This window comes from Nannobrachium achirus, assembly GCF_963921795.1.
Source record: "Nannobrachium achirus genome assembly, chromosome: 20".
NCBI lineage: Eukaryota > Metazoa > Chordata > Actinopteri > Myctophiformes > Myctophidae > Nannobrachium > Nannobrachium achirus.
In genome coordinates, this window is record NC_137827.1 from 8,846,498 (window position 1) to 8,868,458 (window position 21,961).

The window sequence follows — 21,961 nt, forward strand, 5'->3', positions numbered from 1 at the left end:
AAACACAACAGTTTGCTTCAAGGTTGCCTTTTTATTACTACCCGTCATCAATGTCAAACTCGGCCTGTGCAACCATCTGCATAATATTCAGTTTGATTTGTGCCTTCTTTCTCGGCGCCATGCGTTTACAGGCAGGGACCAAGCTTAGAAAGAAAAGTTCGTCTTCATCCAACGGCTTGTTGGCAGCTTCAAGCGGTCCCTCGTGGTAGCCATTCATCTCCGGTTGTTGTTGTTGTTGTTGTTGTTGTTGTTCTGTTCTGCGTTTGGTTTGTTTGCTGGTAGAGGGTGGTGGGGCACCTGACGGCGGGACAAAGGGGACCACAGCGGGTCGGACGTAGGCATTCTTCACGTCTATTGCATTCTTCACGTCTATTAAATTAATGCATCGGAGGGAGGTGTAGGTATGTTTCCTCTGAATGTGTTTCTTCATGTTTTTTGTGCGTATCTCTACGTTGCAGTGCGGACAAGCGCTACAGCGATTGCCGTAGCGCTGCTGTGCAGTTTCTGCCCGCCGCACTGTGCGGGGAGGGTTGTCCATGCTAGGGCTGCGGTCCTCCACTCTGCGGGGAGGGTTGTCCATGCTGGGGCTGCGGTCCTCCACTGTGCGGGGATGGTTGTCCATGCTAGGGCTGAAGCAGTCCTCCGCTGTGCGGGGAGGGTTGTCCATGCTAGGGCTGATGCAGTCCTCCACTGTGCGGGGAGGGTTGTCCAGAATAGGGCTGACGCAGTCCTCCACTTTGCAGGGAGGGTTGTCCAGGCTGGGGCTGACGCAGTCCTCCTGCCCGCTGCTGCAGTTGTCAGATGCATCCTCTTGTCCGTCTGGGATGGATTCAATGATTTCAATCCGCTTTCTGTTTTCCCGAGGTTTCTCCTCTACCTGAGACCAAAAGAATCAAATATGTCAAAGGTTTAACCTCCGGCAAGGGGTTTCAATGCACAACTAAACAGGCAAAATGCCAAAGATTTATCTTTTCAAATTATAATGAACACTTTTCTACTTTCAATTATTATTATTCCTTTTAACTAATCATGATTATCAAATATCCGGGACGTGTAAATTTGCAGCAACAATGTCAAGGTGCAAAGAAAATGTGTATGTGTATTATTGTCATATATTTAGTACATGGGTTGACCCCTTAACCCTCGTCAGTGCAACCTTTGTGTCTTCACAGTGCGTTTTAGACGTACTGCGGGAGCTGAGCTTAAACATCTAACATAAGAAAAAATGCAGCATCTTGTGCAATGCAAATGCTCCAAAATGTATGGACACTATACACAATATGAACATTTCATATCACGATTATTGAAGTCGCGATCTACGCTATTATCATGATAATCAAAATCCATTATCCTGGCGCGGAAGATTTGCCAAGAAATAGCAGATCTACAAGCTCACAACACGCCTGCAAAACGACGCGTTGTGAGCTTGTTGATCAGCTATTTTTTGGCAAAGGTATTTGATTAATGACGATTGTCGATTGTCACGCTAACGTGGAGGGGACCGGTGGGTGTCAGACCGGATGAAAATAAGTAAGGTCATCAAGATCAAAACAATAAGTGAATAGTGTGGAGGGGGAAAAAACAAAACCCATGCACCTTGGAAACCGAGTGTGTCCGGCACATTTCCAAGTGCCTCTCTGCATCCTCCCTTCTGATTAATGTTTTCCTGCAGAAAGGACAGTGGAAATGACCGTTGCTTCCGGACCGGCAGGCCTGGTGGCATTTTGTTATGTAGAAATCTATAAAGAGAGACAAAAGCATCATGTCCAACACTGTGTGGTTGGATTCCCTATGAAATACAACTAATTAGAGTTACAGAGTACAGACTAGACCAGGGGTCAGCAACCAAGTGCTTTTTATTTGCAATCAGTGTGTTGTGCTGTCAGTGTGCCATGTCAACATAAATTTGAATGACTTGCCATCAAACATTGTCATATTTTGATTGGCAGGACATTGTTATAACGACCATTAGACCACAGCAATAATCCACCTATCTCTCCGACTCCCTCCCCAGGCAGAGTTCAGAGTTTTAATGAATGTAGAATTATGTGCAGGATGTCATTTGCTGTAAATTAGATGACATTTAATTGACCATGTTTAAAAAAATATTTGATTCTAAAATAAAACACCTTTCTCTCACACGTGTGCAAGTTATCACCCTCCCCTGTGCCTACCCCTGGACTAGTCCAGGGGTAGGCTGGTCAAGGGATTTAAGTGCTCATTATGTGCAGCAGTGGCTTAGGAGGTAGAGCGGCCGGAAGGTTCCGAGTTCAATCCTGGGCTCCCCCAGAGTTAGTGTCAAGGTAGTCTCGCATAGCCAGACAACTATTCCACAATCTCCAAGAGGAGTGCTATATAGAGTCTGGAAATGCAGCTCTCGAAAGCTAAGTAACGGAAGCTGGCATTTCTGTATATATTTGTATTCCTATTTCTGCTAAGCAGTAAACTATACTCCAGGGTTAAAGCAAAAAAGAAATCCCAAGACTGAAATGTATTTTCAGACCATGTCCCAATATGTGATTTTTGAAACATATTTGAAACAATATTTGGGGTTCCGAACAGCCTTCACTGAATGTGTGTGTGCCAAATGCCAATCCATGCTTCATTTGACGGTCTGTTGTATTCTATGCTAGTCTGGCCAATTAAAATACTAATATCTTGAAATTATAACTGCTTTTTAGTTTGGAGATCACTTGATTAGCGTTTTGACAACTTTGTCATTCACCCACGGCTATCACTACACCTCCCATTCATTCATTCTTTCATTCATTCATTTATTTGTGGCTCTGCACTGATCTCAGACATAGCCCCTTCCAATAGTCCCCAGAACTTTAACCCCTGTATACTGTATATGCTTTGACCCGGGCCAAGTGTGTTTTGGGGCAGGCATTCTTGCATTCCTCCTGTTATCATGGGTAAGCTTACTTAGCAGCAGTATAAACAAACATGTGATATGGCAGACATAGCAAAAAGCTAATACTTCAACTAACCTTCATATTGGAGGGAATTCTTTTTATGCACCTCCAAGTGCCCTAAGACCTTGGCCCGTGACCGAGGCTTGTAGACGCTTGTGGGGCAAAGCGGGCAGTGGAACTTGGCACAGCACACTGTGCATCTGGTCACCTGTGGTGGGTTTGTTTTGAGAAAAACGCTGCAATGGACCTGAAGGAAAAACATAGGAAAAAGAAACAGGCCTGCATTTAAAAAGGTGTCTGGAAAACATTTCAGTATCTTTAGGTAAATTGCATTCTGACTCTTCGGTGACGTATAAGGGTAAGGCGATAGAATCAAATATGTCAAGGGGGTCCATCCGTGGAACAAAATATTTTGAGATGGGGGCCCGCGGCCAAAAACACATTTTGGGGGTCCTTAACCACTGATAGGCACATTCTAAAAATGTCTTCCAAATCCTAACAGTTTTCCTTAAAAAAAAATGTATGTTGCTATCATTGTTTCTCAAAATGTGTCATGTCAAGGCCCCCTAGAATGATATGTATTTGGCCACAGACCCCCATCGCAAAATATTTTGTTCCAGGGACCCCCAGAAGCAAAGATTTGATTTTGGTCTATTCTGCATCTAGCTTAAGGCCACAGACCCGTTGGGAAACGAGTTTGGGTCGACTTTGTTTTAAGTCGACCTTTCCTGCTACCACTTTACATATAGGATATCGTCAGTAACAAAAGGGAAAATAGCATTAAAAAAAGAATAAGAAAAGGGACAATAACATAAAAATAAAAGGAATATATTTACAGAGGGGAAAAGAAGTATGGGACACATAGTATCATCAATTCATGTCACAACTCACGATTCAAACGTAGGCTAACATTGATTGATTGATTGATTGAAGACTTTAAGTTTGCATAGACATGTCGGAATGGAGAGAGCCTCCCCAGTTTCATGACGGTACAGTTCACTGGTACAAGGTCTACTAAAAGGAGATCCATGAAAAGACTATAAGCTTATTTCCACAGGAAATCATTAAAGTATTATTACAAACTATTACATTATTACAAACTATTTTTAGGGTTAGCCCTGAATACATGACGGTCATAGACATATACATGACCGTATTCAGGGCTATTTTAGGGTTAGAATGTTACATTTGAGAGTTTAAAGGCTTTATATGTTGTAAATGAGAGTAAAAACGTTACCCACCTCGCCTTGAGCCACCATGTTTGTTGCTGTATGTGTTATGTTGTAGGATTTTTGACCCTGTAGACTTGCCGTTGTACAAGTTGCCATGTCGGCTTATTGTAAGCGACTTTACTGTAAAGTGACTATTAAATAAAGATTTTGTTGTGGTGTGGGACAGTGGGATGCGTTTATCTTTATTTATTTATTTTTTCAACTTTTCAGCGGTTATCAAAAATGTTCATGTCACGGTATTGTGTCTGCAGACTCCTTTCATTTATTATTTTATTTTATTGTATGGCTTGTTTCCAAAGTGTAGTTGATTTTTCATGTCAAGGAACCCCATATTTTGTCTCCCCATCTGGAAAAAATGTTATGCCTGGCCCATGCAAGATTTGACCCTTGCAAGCTTGTAGATTTGATATTTGGGGCGTGTTTTCCCTGACCTTGTTTTTCTCTCAAAATCTGGCAACACTGGCGGGCAAGCGTCACATGTCTCTACTTGACCCGGAAGTTATTCTCGTTGTTTACGTTCGCATGGCTCTGATCTGATATTTTTCAGTTCTCCTGGCAGTAAAAGTCGTTTTTAAGAGCAAAACATACATTGGTTTGCTAATTATTTTAACTAAAGTAACAATGTGTGACATAGAGGCGTTGAGGCTGTTCGTCAATGAACGACTGACCGCCGTTGCAGAGGACATTTTAGCTGTGTTTGTCAGAACTATCGTACAATACCAACAACAAATAGATCTGCAACACAGACAGCTGGAGTTCCTCACTCCTCAAGTCACCTCTGATCTGCAAGGTTGGTCACAACATCATAACGATTTACCCTCAGAATGGCCGTTTAAATTATTTTGGGGGGTCCCCAGATGATTAATGTGCAACATTGTTTTTTTTTTATCACTAAACAGTAAACAAACCAACATAAAGTGTAAGTGTATTAGAGGGTATATTATAGGGCACATTTCCAAAGTGACAATTAAAGGACTTTTTAATACCACTAAAGTGACAAATTAAACATTTGGCAAAATGTCAAATATTAGAGGCAGAAATTGTGAAAATAGCAGATCTACATGTTGTGAGCATGTAGATCTGCTATTTTCACATTTTCTGCCTCTAATATTTTCACAATAAAACCGTGTTATACAAAAATGTAATACCTTAACTCTTAATGCTCGTCAGGGTGGGGGGGTCCCCAGATAAAATATGATTATTTTGGGTGTTGCGTCCTGAAAAGGTTGAGAGCCACTGATTTACATCATTGACATTGTAGATGTGTGCTAGTAGGAACTTAGGAACATCTTCTACTATCGATGTGAAATTGGCTATTTTGTCCAAAATGTTAAAGAAAATACAATGAAGTATAAATGTAAAATATGCATGATGGTACATCATTATTCGACTTAATTTTATCCTTCAACTTCTTGTCTATGCCCAAAAGGTCTAATGTCGAATGCTTAAGCATGTTCTTCTAATCATGTGTAACATTTCCCAAATGTATATATTTTTGAACATTTTGGAAAAATTGCCAATTTAACACTGAGGTGCCCACTCTTCCTTGGTGCCCACCTATCCTGTTACCTGTTACCCTGTGGTTACATGATAATTAGTTTATTGTATTGAAGGAGCAAGTGAATAATGAGTGACAACTGACAAACTGTTCAATGTACGGGGTGTGTAACATGCATTATGATTTGTTTGGACTGAAACATTTTGTAGTTTTAGCAAGGTCAGTATTTTTGCATAGTTCGATTTCAAATGCTTTATCAAGGGAAGGGCCTGGCTGGGGCTCCTAAACTAAAAGTGATCTTCTTCTAACTGAGACTCTGTGGTTATAGCTGAGACCAAGGGTTGAGTGGCAGTAGGAGTAGGTGTGCACGTGGTCCCTTCCTTGTGCACAATGGGTCTGGTCTTGATAGCCTAATTTTTCCCAATCTTGCCTGTGACCTAAAATGAATTTGACACAATGACACCCCTGCGTCCGTCAGCCAAGCGTGTAAATCGGAACCTCTCCCTCCGCTATGCAGCTCTGAGATGAGGTTCCTCACTGTCGTCAACCAGAATCGTCCGCTTCGCCGTTCGCGAACACTTCTTACCTTTTGTGAACATTCTATCCACAAAGTGAAGGTCCTATGCTGGTCTCTCATCGTTTTACTTCTCAAGCGTGGAAGAAAATCGAAGCAACATGTTGAAATAAAGAGCTTATATCGCTCAGTGTGTCAGCCGGTCCCATATTTTTTAGACATTCCGAAAGTTGCGGCCGAAGCTTCCACCCAGTCTGGCGATTCTGGTTGACGACTGTGAAGAACCTCATCTCGTAGCTGCATAGCAAAGGGAGAGGTTCCGAAAGGAGTGCAATATGACACTTCCTGTGCTTTGTATTAGTTTTCTATCTTAAATGTCACCTCCAAACCACCAACGCCACTACAAAACATAAGGGGAGACTGTAGCCTGAATAAATATTAAGCATCACTGTTTCTCTCATTTGCTATTCTGCCTAGACCCATTCTGCCTTCCAGTCTGTGAAGAGGAGGTATCGCCTGAGCAACGGGAGAGGATGCCCGTTCTGCTAAAAGAGGAACCACAGCCTCCACAGATTAAGGAGGAGCTGCAGGAGCTTGTTCACAGACCAGAGGAGGCTGACGGGTCAGTGTTGACGTTACTCCCAGCAGAAAGTGAATTTAATGGAAACCGAGAGACAGAGCATCTAGCCAGCACTTCAAATGAACACGTGAAAACACAAGCTGGCGCAGAGAGCCGTGGAGCATCACAACCAACGGCTGATGTCCAGCTCCTGTCCTCTGAATCTGACACTGAAGACAGTGACGAGTGGGAGGAGACCAGAGAAGATCAGTCCCTGAAATCACCCGGGAAGACACGCGCTGTGGAAAGACAACGCTTGTCTTTGAGAAACAACCTGTCCCAGGCCCTGATATCAGTGCAACAAACTCCATCCATGAGAGCCTATACAATGGAAAGAACATTTATTTGTACGGTCTGTGGGAAAGTGTTTAACCGGAATGGAAATCTTAAGAGGCACACGAGGACTCATACAGGTGAGAGGCCCTTCAGTTGTATGCTTTGTGGCAAGTGCTTTAGTCGACGCTCGCATCTGAAGAAACACATGGAGATTCATACGGGAGAGACATCCTTAGTTTTATAGTTTTATGATGAAAGTTTTGGGTGAAATTAACAATCTGGAAAGCACATGAGGGTTCATACGGGTGAGAAAGCTGCTGTTTAGTTCAACATTTTCTCAACAAAGCCACTCATTTCTAACATGGCACTCTTCTAGCGCCACCATGAGGCCGATTCTTGCAAAACACATTTTTGGACACTGCTCCTACAGATTTTGGCCTAAAATCACACAAATTGGATGGCAAATCACAACCTCCGCCCCTGATTTTGCAAAATGAGTTTTGCAAAATCGGCTTGATGGTGGCGCTAGAAGAGGGGCGCCACCATCAGGCCGATTTTGCAAAACTCATTTTTGAACACTGCTCCTCCAGATTTTGCCCTAACATCACGCAAAGCGGTACACAGTATCTCTCTAAAGTCATGTCATCAACATGGATTTCCCATATTCCCTCCTGATTGGCTACGATTGCTTTCTAAAGTTTGTGTATGCGACGTGATGGTCGCTTATCTCCCGATTAGGGAGTCTTACTGGTTACATTTTAGGACCTTATTATTATTATTTATTTATTTTTGACTTGTGGAATGTGTTGTGGAAGGGATTATGATATTAGTGATGTCAAATGATGTTACATTGTGTTTTGGTGCGACACTATGATTGACATAAATGTTTTCAGCACCCCTCTATCTCTTCTAATTCATTTTTAAGTATTCTTTTTTTTTTTTTTTTACTTACTACCAGCGAAAAGTGAAGATAGCGAAAGAGAAACAGAGCCTGTAGCCAGCACCTCAACTGAACACATGAAAACGCGAGCTGACGTAGGGAACTGTGGAGCATCACGACCAACTGGTGATCTGCGCATCCTGTCTCCCATCTCCTGTTCTGAGTCGGACACTGAAGAAGACAGTGAGGAGGAGACCTGGGAAGATCAGTCACCGAAATCGCACTGCAAAACACGCCCTGTGGAAGGACAGCGACTGTCTTTGAGAAACAAGCCGTCCTGGGACCTGATATCAGTGCAACAAACTACATCCACGAGAGCCCATACAATGGAGAGAACATTTAGTTGTAAGGTCTGTGGTAGAACGTTTAACCGAAATGGAAATCTTAAGAGGCACACGCGTACTCACAGGTCTGTTATACGTTAAGGCAAGCGCTTTGTGGCAAGCTTAACATCTGAGGCTCTCTGGATTAAGAGAGTCTTCTAAATGCCTACATTGTTAATTGTAAATTGTAAGAAACACATGGGGATTCATACTGGAGAGAAAACATGTAGTTGTATCGTTTATGATGAAGGTTTTGGGTGGAATTAGCGATCTGGAAAACACACCAGGGTTCATGTGGGTGATAAAGCTCTTAGTTGAACAGTTTCTCAAGGAAGTCACCTGAGCTTGACATATTGGTCATAGAAACTAAAGCAGAGGATTAATAGAATCTGATATATATATATATATATATATATATATATATATATATATATATATATATATATATGCTTTAACAATGGTGTTCTTGTGGGGATTGGAGGTAGCACAACTACATTAAATGTGTATATATCGTGACGTTCATTTAGTTGTTTATATTTACATTGTGTTTTGGTGTGACACTATGACTGACATGAATGTTTCTATCTTTTCTAATTCATTAGTCTTCTTATTTTTTTACACTGTGTTTACAAGTTGTTGCTAATAAACAACCTTTGTTGAGGCTTATTCTACAGATGAGCAAAGCTTGTATGGGTCTTTTTTTAAATACCATAGATTGTAAATATTTGCTATAGATAAATGGCACCAATGAGATATTTATACTGTCTGAGAATATATTTGCTCCATATTGAACTTATGATAGCTGATGTAATGAATTACTGTTAAATTAAATTAAAGGCAGAGGCTGAATAGTGCAGTGGAGGTACAGTACTTGGCCTAGTTTTAGTAGTAGACGGTTTGAAATGTACTTTGGCAGATAAGTCACAAGTCAGGTTGCCACTCCAGTCCTAGCTACTGGTGCAGTATAGAGTCTATAGACTATAGACCTAATGTGAGTCTCGGTAACGGGTTTGACTCCCAAGTGTAATTATAACCTACTATGGCCTTTTCTTCTTTACATCAGTGGTTCTCAAAGTGGGTCCTTGAGAGGGTTCCAGGGGGTCGCCAGCTAAATTATTGACAGTTGGGAATTGAATGGACCCTTGCAGGTCTGTAATTCAGGGAGTGAATTTTGGGGAACCCCAAAATTGATCCATAAGGGTCCATTTGGTTCCACGTGTACACTCTCTGAGTTATGGAGGGTCTGTGGCACCCAAAACTGGGGGGTCCTTGGCTCGGTGCGTCGGTGACTCTGCTGGTGACGATGCCTTTTGAAAAGAGATATGTATGGCCTATTTTGTTCTAAATCTCCTGTTAGCAGCAACAGAGTACAGAATACCGGTAATACAACAACCAAAAAAATAGACTTGGATTCTGCACTGTATAGTATAGTGTTCACAAACCTGCAATCATGAATGTGAATGTAAATGTAAGTATAGGCTAAATGTAAAGTATATTAACAGTGAATACCCTAACCACAGTATCTTCATTTTACACCAAATAATGCAAAGAACCCTTGAAAACGTAGCCTATCTAGAATTATTTTCTGCAGAAATCTACAATACATGATGTTGAAATGCAGCTGTGTCGGCCGATGTCCAGCAGGGGGCAGGCAAGTATCAAATAACCACCATCAGGACACAGGTTCAGTCTTTACAACTTCTACGTGACCAGTGCTCTAGATCCGGTCTAGATCCGCCTACTGTATCCGGCCCATTTCCACTCACACATACATGCTGGCAGACGTTTAGTTTCCGTATCCGCTCTAGAGCGGATCCGCAAACTACAACGTGGATTGAGCCCAATCTGATCCTCGATCAAGTGGATCAACCCGGACGCTATTCTCATTGTTTACATGTAGCTAAAAGCATATGCTGCGCTTCTGACAGTAAAATAAGCAACAGAAACGTATTATTTTAACTAAAGTAACGATGTGTGACATAGAGGAGTTGAGGCTGTTCGTCAATGAACGACTGACCGCCGTTGCAGAGGACATATTAGCCTTATTTGTCAGAACTATCGTACAATACCAACAACAAATAGATCTGCAACACAGACAGCTGGAGTTCCTCACTCCTCAAGTCACCTCTGATCTGCAAGGTTGGTCACAAAATCATAATAATTTACACTGCAATCTAATCACAATGCCAACACAATATCTGCATGATGGGAGACAATATAGATCTATCTGCATGATGGGAGAATAGCCTTGACTACTATGTGCTGTCTGAGACACGACCGAAATATAATTCCTGCCTTCCCCAACTCCCAAATTAGCCACACGAACAAAGGTTATGAAATGTAAAAAGATTTAATAATTTTCAAAATTGTAATAATAGCAAATTAAAGTGACATTAAGGATACAGTAACTGAAGGATAACTTCAGGACAGGATTGGATAGCCTAGATATGAAGTTTGCTTGTAAAATGATTCCTGAAAAGAGGTCTTACTCTTTTCACATTAATATGGTCATGGTTGTATCATAAATATATTTATTTATTGGTTGAGAGAGTTCTAAGTTGTTTAATTACTTTATTGGCACTTGCATCGTCCAGCTTATACTTCAGTTCACTCCTTCACCAGAAACAGGTCCGTGCTATTCCACATTGCCATGCATGTCCACTGTCTACTAGGGGTGCAAGAGTTTATTGAACCAGTCGAGTTAATCAAGTATAACACAGTAATCTATAACCTATTTAAAGAAAAGAATAATAGCAGGGAGGAATTGAATATATATACTGTATATATAAATATATCCAATGTATGCATAAACCCTCTTCTACCCAATGGACTGAAGGCCAGACATTTATTCTCCTCGTAATCTCTAAATCTCATGATGTGCTCATGTGTCAACAGAGGCACAGTGTTTCATTTATTGTATGCAAATATTAAGCATCACTGTTTCTCTCATCTCCTGTTCTGCCTAGACTTCCTCCCTGCCTCTGAAGAGGATGCAGCAACTAAGCAACAGGAGAGGAACTCCAGTCTGCTCCAAGAGGAACCACAGCCTCCACAGATTAAGGAGGAACAGCAGGAGCTTGTTCACAGACCAGAGGAGGCTGATGGGTCATCGTTGACATTACTAGCTGCGAAGAGTGAATATAATGAAAACAGAGAGACAGAGCATCTAGCCAACACTTCAAATGAACACGTGAAAACACAAGCGGACGCAGAGAGCTGCCGTGGAGCATCACAACCAAGTGATGTTGTCCAGCTCCTATCTTCTGAATCTGACACTGACGACAGTGATGACTGGGAGGAGACCAGAGAAGATCAGTCACTGAAAACGCACAACGAGACACAAACTGTGGAAGGACAAAGAGACTATTTGAGAAACAAACTGTCCCAGGACCTGATATCAGTGCAACAAACTCCATCCGTGAGAACTCATACGGGGGATAAAACATTTGGTTGTACAGTTTGTGGGAAAATCTTTAACCGAAAGGGGAATCTTAAGATGCACATCAGGACTCATACGGGAGAGAAGCCCTTTAGTTGTACAGTGTGTGGTAAACGCTTTAGCCGAAGTACACATCTTAAGAGCCACGCCCGTACTCACACAGGGGTCAGTTGTATACTTTGCGGCCAGCACTTTAGTGCATCCTCACATCTGAAGAAACACATGGAGATTCATACGGGAGAGCAATCCTTAGTTTTATGATGAAGGTTTTGGGTTGAATTGAGCGATCTGAAAACACCCAAGGGCTCATACAGGTGAGAAACCTGTTAGTTGAACAATAACACATGCTTTTCTCAATGAAGCCACCTGAGCTGACATACCACACAACAAATCATAGATACTAAAGCGGAGGAATCACAGAATTCTGACAATGTCAACATGATCAAATAACTCTCAATTTACCCGTTTTCCACATTATGTTATGTATGGAAATAAAGCAGCCTGTAACTTGTTCTTGTGGGGTGATTGTTGGTAAAACATCTACATTAAATGTGGACAACTTTGTCAGCTAATATTTACTTCATCGTTTGGATTTTAATTAGATTTTAGATTAGTTAAACAAAGGGGGGGGGGGGGGGGATCCAGATGTCAGCTTCACAGTTGCTCAGATGTTTATGATGAGCACTCTGGGGCAGGCGTTAGGGTGTCTTGCTCAGGGACACTCTGAGACTCAGACTGGGGCCAGGAGGTGAACCAGCGACCTTCCGACTATAATAAGATGGCTGCTCAGCTCTACCCACTGAGCTAAACCTAACTCCCAATGGAACAGTTCACTAAATGATGCATCTCCACTACACCTGTCACTAGGGTTGGGATTGGGATCCGTTAGGATTTTAATGTTTCCGCTTCCGTAACGATTCCCTCCTAACGGTTCCCTTTAACGATTCCTATAGGAGGTTCCAAATGGACCCTAACAGGTATGTTACTCTGAGAGTTACGGTGGTCCTCCTTGAGGGGTCCACCCTATGTTCCCCAGGTTCTATGTTCCCCTCTCTATGTTCCCCACCTCACAGCATTAGTTTTAGTGAGGTTAGGGGTAGGGGTAGGGGTAGGTTTAGGTGGTAAGAAAGTGGGGAACATAGAACCTGGAGAACATAGAACCTGGGGAACATAGGTACGGTCCCCTCCTTGAGATTAACACTTGGGATGCCAAAAACGTCCAGGAACATGATAAGGATTACCGCGGTGCAGTGCCGGTGGCCGCTAGTGAGCGAAAAAACTTCATATCCCATGATGCATCGTGAAAGCTGCTGCTGCCCGACTTCACATCAATTCTATCTGGGCTCGGTAAAATGTTTTCCCACATCGCTCGTTTGGTCAAGGCGGTCCCATTTTCTATGGACTATATCTGAGTCATGGATCACCACGGTTGTATTTTTTTCTTCTCTGTGTGAAAGACAAGACATTGAACGGCCGTGAACGGGGCCGCCGCACGCACAAAAGTTCGAAATATGACAGAACCGATTCCGGTTCCGCAATGTTGGATCCTGTCCCTCTGGATCCCTACCCTACCTGTCACTGCTCAGGGAAAATCAATAAATACATGGGTTGTGCAGACATCTGGGGACATTTTAAATATGATCTGAAGACTTGTTTTATCCCTAATTGGGGCTTTTGTGGTTTTGGCCATTGCTGTTTCCTGCCTTTTTTACTGTAGCACCTTGAGATATGTGAAAAAGGTAAAGTGCTTCACAAATAAAAATGTACAATGAACACAGCATTTGATCCTGGAAGGGAGAATCCACTCTGGGTATTTATTCTACCGGTATTTGTATAGATTTGCTTACCTACAGTGTGAAATGAGCTACCAGCCAGCTCTCTACATCTTGTCAGCCCTGATATGTAGCCCCAGTAATCAACCAGTAATCAATCATAGTTGTCTGCTGTTTGATTTTAAATGATAAAATAAATAAATATATTTTTTTTAATTAGCAGACAGATGATAGAGACACATCTGGGGAAATCTAAATTCAATATATTGTATGGGTTATGGGCTATGGTTGGTGATGCTGTATGCCTTGGGAGAGATGGCTGCATTTTCTGGCCTATTTCTTAAAGGGGAAGACCACCCATTTTCAATATTGAACTGTGTCATTAATATACCTTAGAGGAGTTGTGTGGAAATAGAAAAAAAAGTCCCCCCCCCCCCCCCCCCCCCCCCTTCTGTGTTGCCTAGAACTGGAGGATTGATTTTGGGGTTTGTATTGTAAAGTACAACTTGATGACATCACACATTGTACTTTACAATACAAACCCCAAAATCAATACTCAAGTTCTAGGCAACACAGAAGGGGGGAACTTTTTTTCTATTTCCAGAATTTTCCACACAACTCCTCTAAATGACATATTTCAATATTGAAAATCTGTGGTCTTCCCCTTTAAATCCACTGCAACAGTAGTAAGAGTAAAAAAGAAAAGATAAATGGTAAATGGTAAATGGTGCATTTATATAAAAGATTAATCAATAGACTTAAATTCCGACACTAGACATCTGCACCGGGTCTCTGAATGAATGAGTTTTCATAACATAATGTGCAGTCATCAATAAATTAATCAATATTAATTAACAGTGAATAAATAAATAAAATAACTGAATATGCATCATGCCTAGCTCTGGTCCATCGACGCGATGGACCAGAGCTACATCATGCCCTAATGGCAGCATCCTAACATTACACAAAACAATGCAATGAACCCTTGAAAACGAAGCCTGTTTAGAATTATTTTCTGCAAAAATGTCAAACAATACAGCTTCCATACCAACCAGTAAGACTCCCTAATCGGGAGATAAGCGACCGTAGGTCACTTATCTCCACAAATAGGGCAACATTTTTTTTTGCCAAAATCTTCCTGATCCATGTTGATGACATGAGTGTAGACATACTGTGTAGTGATTTTCGTGATTTTAGGGCAAAATCTGTAGGAGCAGTGTCCAAAAATGTGTTTTTACAAATCGGCCTGGAGGTGGCGCTATATGGGAGAGATTCATGTTGATGGGATGAGTGTAGACATACTGTGTACCGATTTGCGTGATTTTAGGGCAAAAATTGTAGGAGCACAGCAGTGTCCAAAAATGTGTTTTGCAAGAATCGGCCTCATGGTGGCGCTAGAAGAGGGCCATGTGAGAAATGAGGGGTGGGGTCTCCGCGCCGCCAAGGCGGACGAATAGGTACCGGCCCCGGCTGTCCCGGTCGCTCCTAGCCGGAGTTACGGCATTTTATGTGAGCTGCAGTGTAGGGGGTCCTCCACTGGGGGCGCCACCACTTTTGCATCCGTTCTGGAGCACCAGGAGTCGGTGGTCCCCGGGAATTCCCCGTGAGCAGCCCCGTTGGGGTGGTCATTTGGTCAGTTTAGCACATTTGGTCATTTTTTACATCTGGGGAGCTCCGGGGGTCCTTGGAGGTTGTAGTTTGGCAGGCAAGGAGTGTGTGTGCAAAATTTGGCATGGATCGGGGCAACGGTTGCGGAGATATGAGCAGGGCAAGAGTGTGACGTGTGAGGTGTGACAGACAGACGGACTTACACTTTGTGCAGGGTTTGATAGTAAATGCGACCTACGGTCGCAACAAATACTGTATGATGTTCAAATGTAGCTGTGTGAAATGTCCAGCAGGGGGCAGAGGCAGACAAGCACCGATGCACCAACGAACAGTCTTTACAGCTTCTACGTGACCAGTGCTAAGATCTGGTCTAAAGCCCGCCTACTGTATCCGGCCCTTTCCACGCACACACTCAGTCATAAACACAGCTAATATCCATATCCGCTCAAGACCGGATGTGCAAACTGCAACGTGAAATGACTCCAATCTGATCATCGTCCGACCCGGACGTTATTTTCATTGTTTATATGCAGCTAAAAAAAGAGGTATGCATGCAGCGATTCTGTCAGTAAAAGAAGCAACAGAGACTTATTATTTTAACTAAAGTAACAATGTGTGACATAGAGGAGTTGAGGCTGTTCGTCAATGAACGACTCACCGCCGTTGCAGAGGACATTTTAGCCTTATTTGTCAGAACTATCGTACAATACCAACAACAAATAGATCTACAACACAGACAGCTGGAGTTCCTCACTCCTCAAGTCACCTCTGATCTGCAAGGTTTGTCACAAGTTAACATCATAACGATTTACCCTCAGAATGGACGCGTAGCTTTCATTTAGTAGTCATGATCCAAGACCAAGGCTATGGGTAGATCTAATGTAATGTTTAATTCAATGTTATGAGATACTTCAATGGTTTCCGCGAGCTCCTACGGTAATTACACTACATGATGCGCAGCGAAATTTGGACGTCGGCTCACTTCACCTCCCGTTTGGCAAAGTCGGATGGCTTGACTCCAGTGAAATAAGCTTAGTCTTTTCTAGGATCTCCTTTTAGTAGACCTTGTACCAGTGAACTGTACCGTCATGAAACTGTACCTTTTCCTATGCAAACTTCTAATGAAGTCTTCAATCAATCAATCAATCAATCTGCTTTCTATGTAGCAGCATGCTATAGCAATTATAATTTGCATTAATAACATTATAGATGTGTGCTCTACATGATAAATATAGTTTCTTCTGACATGCACAAACAAAACGTGAGTTTTGTCAGAATATTGTAACGATCCCAGGGAGAAGACGCCCTAAGGGCGAGAACCGTAGAAGTCGCTCTGAGACTGACGCAATATGTCCATATATGGGCAATTGGGCATTCCCAGATAAGGGCTTAATATTGATGACATCAGGGATCTCCATATGTGGGCATAAAAGGGACAAGGATGGAATTCATTTTCAAGTGTGACTTGCGTCGCGGTTTATTGTTTAAGTTGGACAAAATGTAGCCATATTTTCCAAAATGTGGAGATGACTGATGTCTGATATCATAGACCGCATGTGACTGACACAATATGTCGATATGGGAATTCCCAGATATGGGCTTAATATCGATGACATCAGGGATTGCCATATATGGGCTTAAAAGGGACAAGGCCATAATCCATTTTCAAGTGTGACTCGCATTGCGGTTGGTTGTTTAAGTTGGATAAAATGTGGCCATATATCCCAAATATGGAGATTGACGGACGTCTGACATCATTCATAGATGTCTCCTTGACATCATAGACCACATGAGACTGAGATCTCCATGTATGGAGCTGAGGTGTGACGCACACACATGATCTGTAGGTTTTCATACTAAATACTTCTGCAGTTATGTTATTGACTGCAGGAGAAGGCGATCTCAGGATGAGCTTGGCCACTATGTGGTCCAAATCAAAATAACCTAAACAGGCTGTCCTAACATACTGATACGAGATTCATTCACTCATTCACACACACACACACACACACACACACACACACACACACACACACACACACACACACACACACACACACACACCGATGGCAGAGGAAACCATGCAAGGCACCAACAAGCACATCGGGAGTACTTTCAGGAATCTCCATCCCTGAAAATACTGCGTACTTTCTATGACGTTAGTCTCGTACTGCATACGAGACTGCATACATAGGGACATACATACAGACAAAGTCAAATGTAGGACCGTTTAGCACTGTTCAAATTCAAAAGAAGATACATAACCTATTTGAATTGAAATCCCCCCCAGCCCCTCCCGTTTTGAGCGGTGCTAACTGCTAACCGCTCCTATGTCTGGCTTTGTGTGTAGGTTCCTGTGTCCGTATGAGCACGGAATTCCATGTATGGAGATAACTAGCTTGTTCTTGGACAGAACGACCCATACAAGGAGATATTCATGTGTCGCGTTTGATACCATGCAAAGTGAGCACCGCTGTTTCATGGTCATGATTCACCAGGAGACTGGATAGCTTGGTTGCAGGTTGGTGCCCTGTGCTGCAGCATGTCAAGCACGTTGGTTAATCCGGCCCTGACTGCTATGCCCTAATATTCTATGCAAATATTAAGCATCACTGTTTCCTTTCTGATTCTGCCTAGACTTCCTCCCTGTCTCTGAAGAGGAGGCAGCACCACAGGAGAGGAACTCCAGTCTGCTCCAAGAGGAACCACGGCCTCCACAGATTAAGGAGGAACAGCAGGAGCTAGGTCACAAATCAGAGGAGGCTGATGGGTCATTGTTGACTTTACTAGCTGCGAAAAGTGAATATAATGAAAACAGAGAGACAGAGCCTCTAGCCTGCACTTCAAATGAACACGTGAAAACACAAGCGGACGCAGAGAGCTGCCGTGGAGCATCACAACCAAGTGATGTTGTCCAGCTCCTATCTTCTGAATCTGACGTCAGTGATGACTGGGAGGAGACCAGAGAAGATCAGTCACTGAAAACGCACAAGGAGACACAAACTGCGGAAGGACAGAGACTGTATTTGAGAAACAAGCTGTCCCAGGACCTGATATCAGTGCAACAACCTCCATCCGTGAGAACTCATACAAGGGGGAAAACATTTGGTTGTACAGTTTGTGGGAAAATCTTTAACCAAAAGGGAAATCTTAAGATGCACATAAGGACTCATACAGGAGAGAAGCCCTTTAGTTGTACAGTGTGTGGTAAACGCTTTAGCCGAAGTACACATCTTAAGAGCCACGCGCGTACTCATACAGGGGTCAGTTGTATACTTTGCGGCCAGCACTTTAGTGCATCCTCACATCTGAAGAAACACATGGAGATTCATACGGGAGAGCAATCCTTAGTTTTATGATGAAGGTTTTGGGTTGAATTGAGCGATCTGAAAACGCCCAAGGGCTCATACAGGTGAGAAAACCTGTTAGTTGAACAATAACACATGCTTTTCTCAATGAAGCCATCTGAGCTAACATACCACACAACAAATCATAGATACTAAAGCAGAGGAATCACAGAGACTGACAATATGTCAACATGATCAAATAACTCTCAATTTACCCGTTTTCCACATTATGTTCTGTATGGAAATAAAGCTGTAACTTGTTCTTGTGGGGGGATTGTAGGTAAAACATCTACATTAAATGTGGACAACTTTGTCAGCTAAATTATTTACTTCGTTTGGATTTTAATTAGATTTTAGATTAGTTAAACAAAAAAAGGGGGGGAGGGGAATCCAGATTTCAGCTTCACAGTTGCTCAGATGTTTATGATGAGCACTCTGGGGCAGGCGTTAGGGTGTCTTGCTCAGGGACACTCTGAGACTCAGACTGGGGCCAGGAGGTGAACCAGCGACCTTCCGACTATGATAAGATGGCCAATCTACTCTCTGAGCTAAACCTAACTCCCAATGGAACAGTTCACTAAATGATGCTTCTCTAATACACCTGTCACTAGGGTTGGGATCCTTTAGGATTTTAACGCTTCTGTTTCCGTAACGGTTCCCTTTGGACGTGCCAAATGGACCCTTACAGGTCTGTAACTCTGAGAGTTAAGCCCTTTGCACACAGGCGCGTTTAACCGCACGGATAAAACGGACAATATAATTTTTTGAAAAGAAAACAATGATTCTCTCTGACCTCATGCACATCGGCTCCGAATTAGCCGTGCGACGAGTGGCTGCCGCCGTGCGTTTTTTTCTCGATCGAACCCAGTTCGATTCGTGCGTCTTGTCGCATGCGGTAAAAAACTCATCGCTCCTTTTATGACTCCTTTTTGGATCCGCAGCGCCGATTCCGCACAGCCTTGCACACCAAATCCAATGCGTTTTATTCATGCCGCAAACGAAAAAAACGCAACTGTCCTGTGTGCAAAGGGCTTTATGGTGGTCCTCCTTGAGATTAACACTTGGGATGCCAAAAATGTCCAGGAACGCGATAAGGATTGCTGGTAAACAGGTGTGGCGGCAGCCGCTAGTGAGTGAAAAAAAAAAAAAGTCATATCCCATGATGCATCAGAAAGAAAGCAGCAGCTGTCCTCATTCACATCCCTTCTATCTGGGCTCGGTAAAATGGCCTTTTCTCCCTTTGTTTTCCCACATCGCTCGTTTTGGTCAAGACGGTCCCATTTTCTATGGACTATATCTGAGTCATGGATCATCATTTTCTATGGACTATATCTGAGTCATGGATCATCATTTTCTATGGACTATATCTGAGTCATGGATCATCATTTTCTATGGACTATATCTGAGTCATGGATCATCATTTTCTATGGACTATATCCGAGTCATGGATCGCCGCGGTTGTATTTTTTTCTTCTCCGTGTGAAAGACAAGACGTTGAACGGCCGTGAACGGGGGCCACCGTGCACACAACGGTTCGAAATGTGATGGACAGTGGTGTAAAGTAGCTAAGTACATTTACTTAAGTACTATACTTAAGTAGAACTTTGAGGTACCTGTACTTTACTTTATTTGTATTTCCAATTTCCAATACTTTTACTTCTACTCCACTACATCTCAGATCCAAATGTTGCACTTTTACTCCAGTACATGTTTTTTAAAACTTTAGTTACTAGTTACTTTGTAGATATAAATTATACTATTAAAGAAACATACATTAACCACTTTAGCCTTATTTTATCCCTTAGCTATTTATGTGACGTGTTGTGAGCTTGTAGATCTACTATTTTCAAACATTTTGTACTCTTACTTTTGGTACTTTAAGTACATTTTGATGCCAATACGTTCATACTTTTACTCAAGTACATTTTGAATTCTGGACTTTTACTTGTAAACAGAGTATTTCTACACTGTTGTATTTTTAAGTATAAAATGTACTTTTTACAACACTGGTGATGGAATGGATTCCGTTTCCTCCATGTCGGAACCATGTTCCTCTGGATCCCTACCATAGATCCCTACCCTACCTTTCACTGCTCAGGGCAAATCAATAAATACATGGGTTGTGCAGACATCTGGGGACATTTTAAATATGATCTGAAGACTTAATTGGGAATGTTATGGTTTTGGCCATTGCCGTTTTCTGCCTTTTTTCTGTAGCACCTTGAGGTTTGTGAAAAGGGTAAAGTGCTTCACAAATAAAAAAGTACAATTAACACAGCATTTGATCCTGGAAGGGAAAATACACTCTAGGTGTGTATTCTATTGTATAGATGTGCTTACCTATAGTGTGAAATGAGCTACCAGCCAGCTCTCTACATCTTGTCAGCCCTGATAGCCCCAGTAATCAATCATAGTTTGTCTGCTGTTTGATTTGTAGGCATTTAAATTATATATATATATAAAAAAGATTATTATTTTTTAATTAGCAGACAGATGATAGAGACAATACATCTGGGGAAATCTAAATTCAATATATTGTATGGGCTTTTTTAAATCCACTGCAACAGTAGTAAGAGTAAAAAAGAAAAGACAAAATTCAAATAAGATTAAGCAATAGACTTAAATTCCAACACTAGACATCTGCACTGGGTCTCTGAATGAATGAGTTTTCATAACATAATGTGCAGTCATCAATAAATCAATGTACGGTAAGGGTAATAGCCTACTGTCTATTAACAGTGAATAAATAAATAATTGAATGTACATCATGTCCTAATGGCAGCATCCTAACATCACACCAAACAATGCAATGAACCCTTGAAAACAATTAAACAAAGCATGTTTAGAATGATTTTCTGCAAAAATGTCAAACAATACAGCTTCCATACCAACAAATACTGTATGATGTTCAAATGCAGCCGTGTGAAATGTCCAGCAGGGGGCAGAAGCAGACAGGCACCAATGCACCAACGCGAACAGTCTTTACAGCTTCTACGTGACCAGTGCTAAGATCTGGTCTAAAGCCCGCCTACTGTATCCGGCCCTTTCCACGCACACACTCAGGCATAAACACAGCTAATATCCATATCCGCTCAAGACCGGATGTGAAAATTGCAACGTGAAATGACTCCAATCTGATCATCGTCCGACCCGGACGTTATTTTCATTGTTTATATGGCGTGAATCAAAACAGCGGCAGCTAAAAAAAAAGAGGTGCACTATGCAGTGATTCTGTCAGTAAAAGAAGCAACAGAGACTTATTATTTTAACTAAAGTAACAATGTGTGACATAGAGGAGTTGAGGCTGTTCGTCAATGAACGACTGACCGCCGTTGCAGAGGACATTTTAGCTGTGTTTGTCAGAACTATCGTACAATACCAACAACAAATAGATCTGCAACACAGACAGCTGGAGTTCCTCACTCCTCAAGTCACCTCTGATCTGCAAGGTTGGTCACAACAACATCATAACGATTTA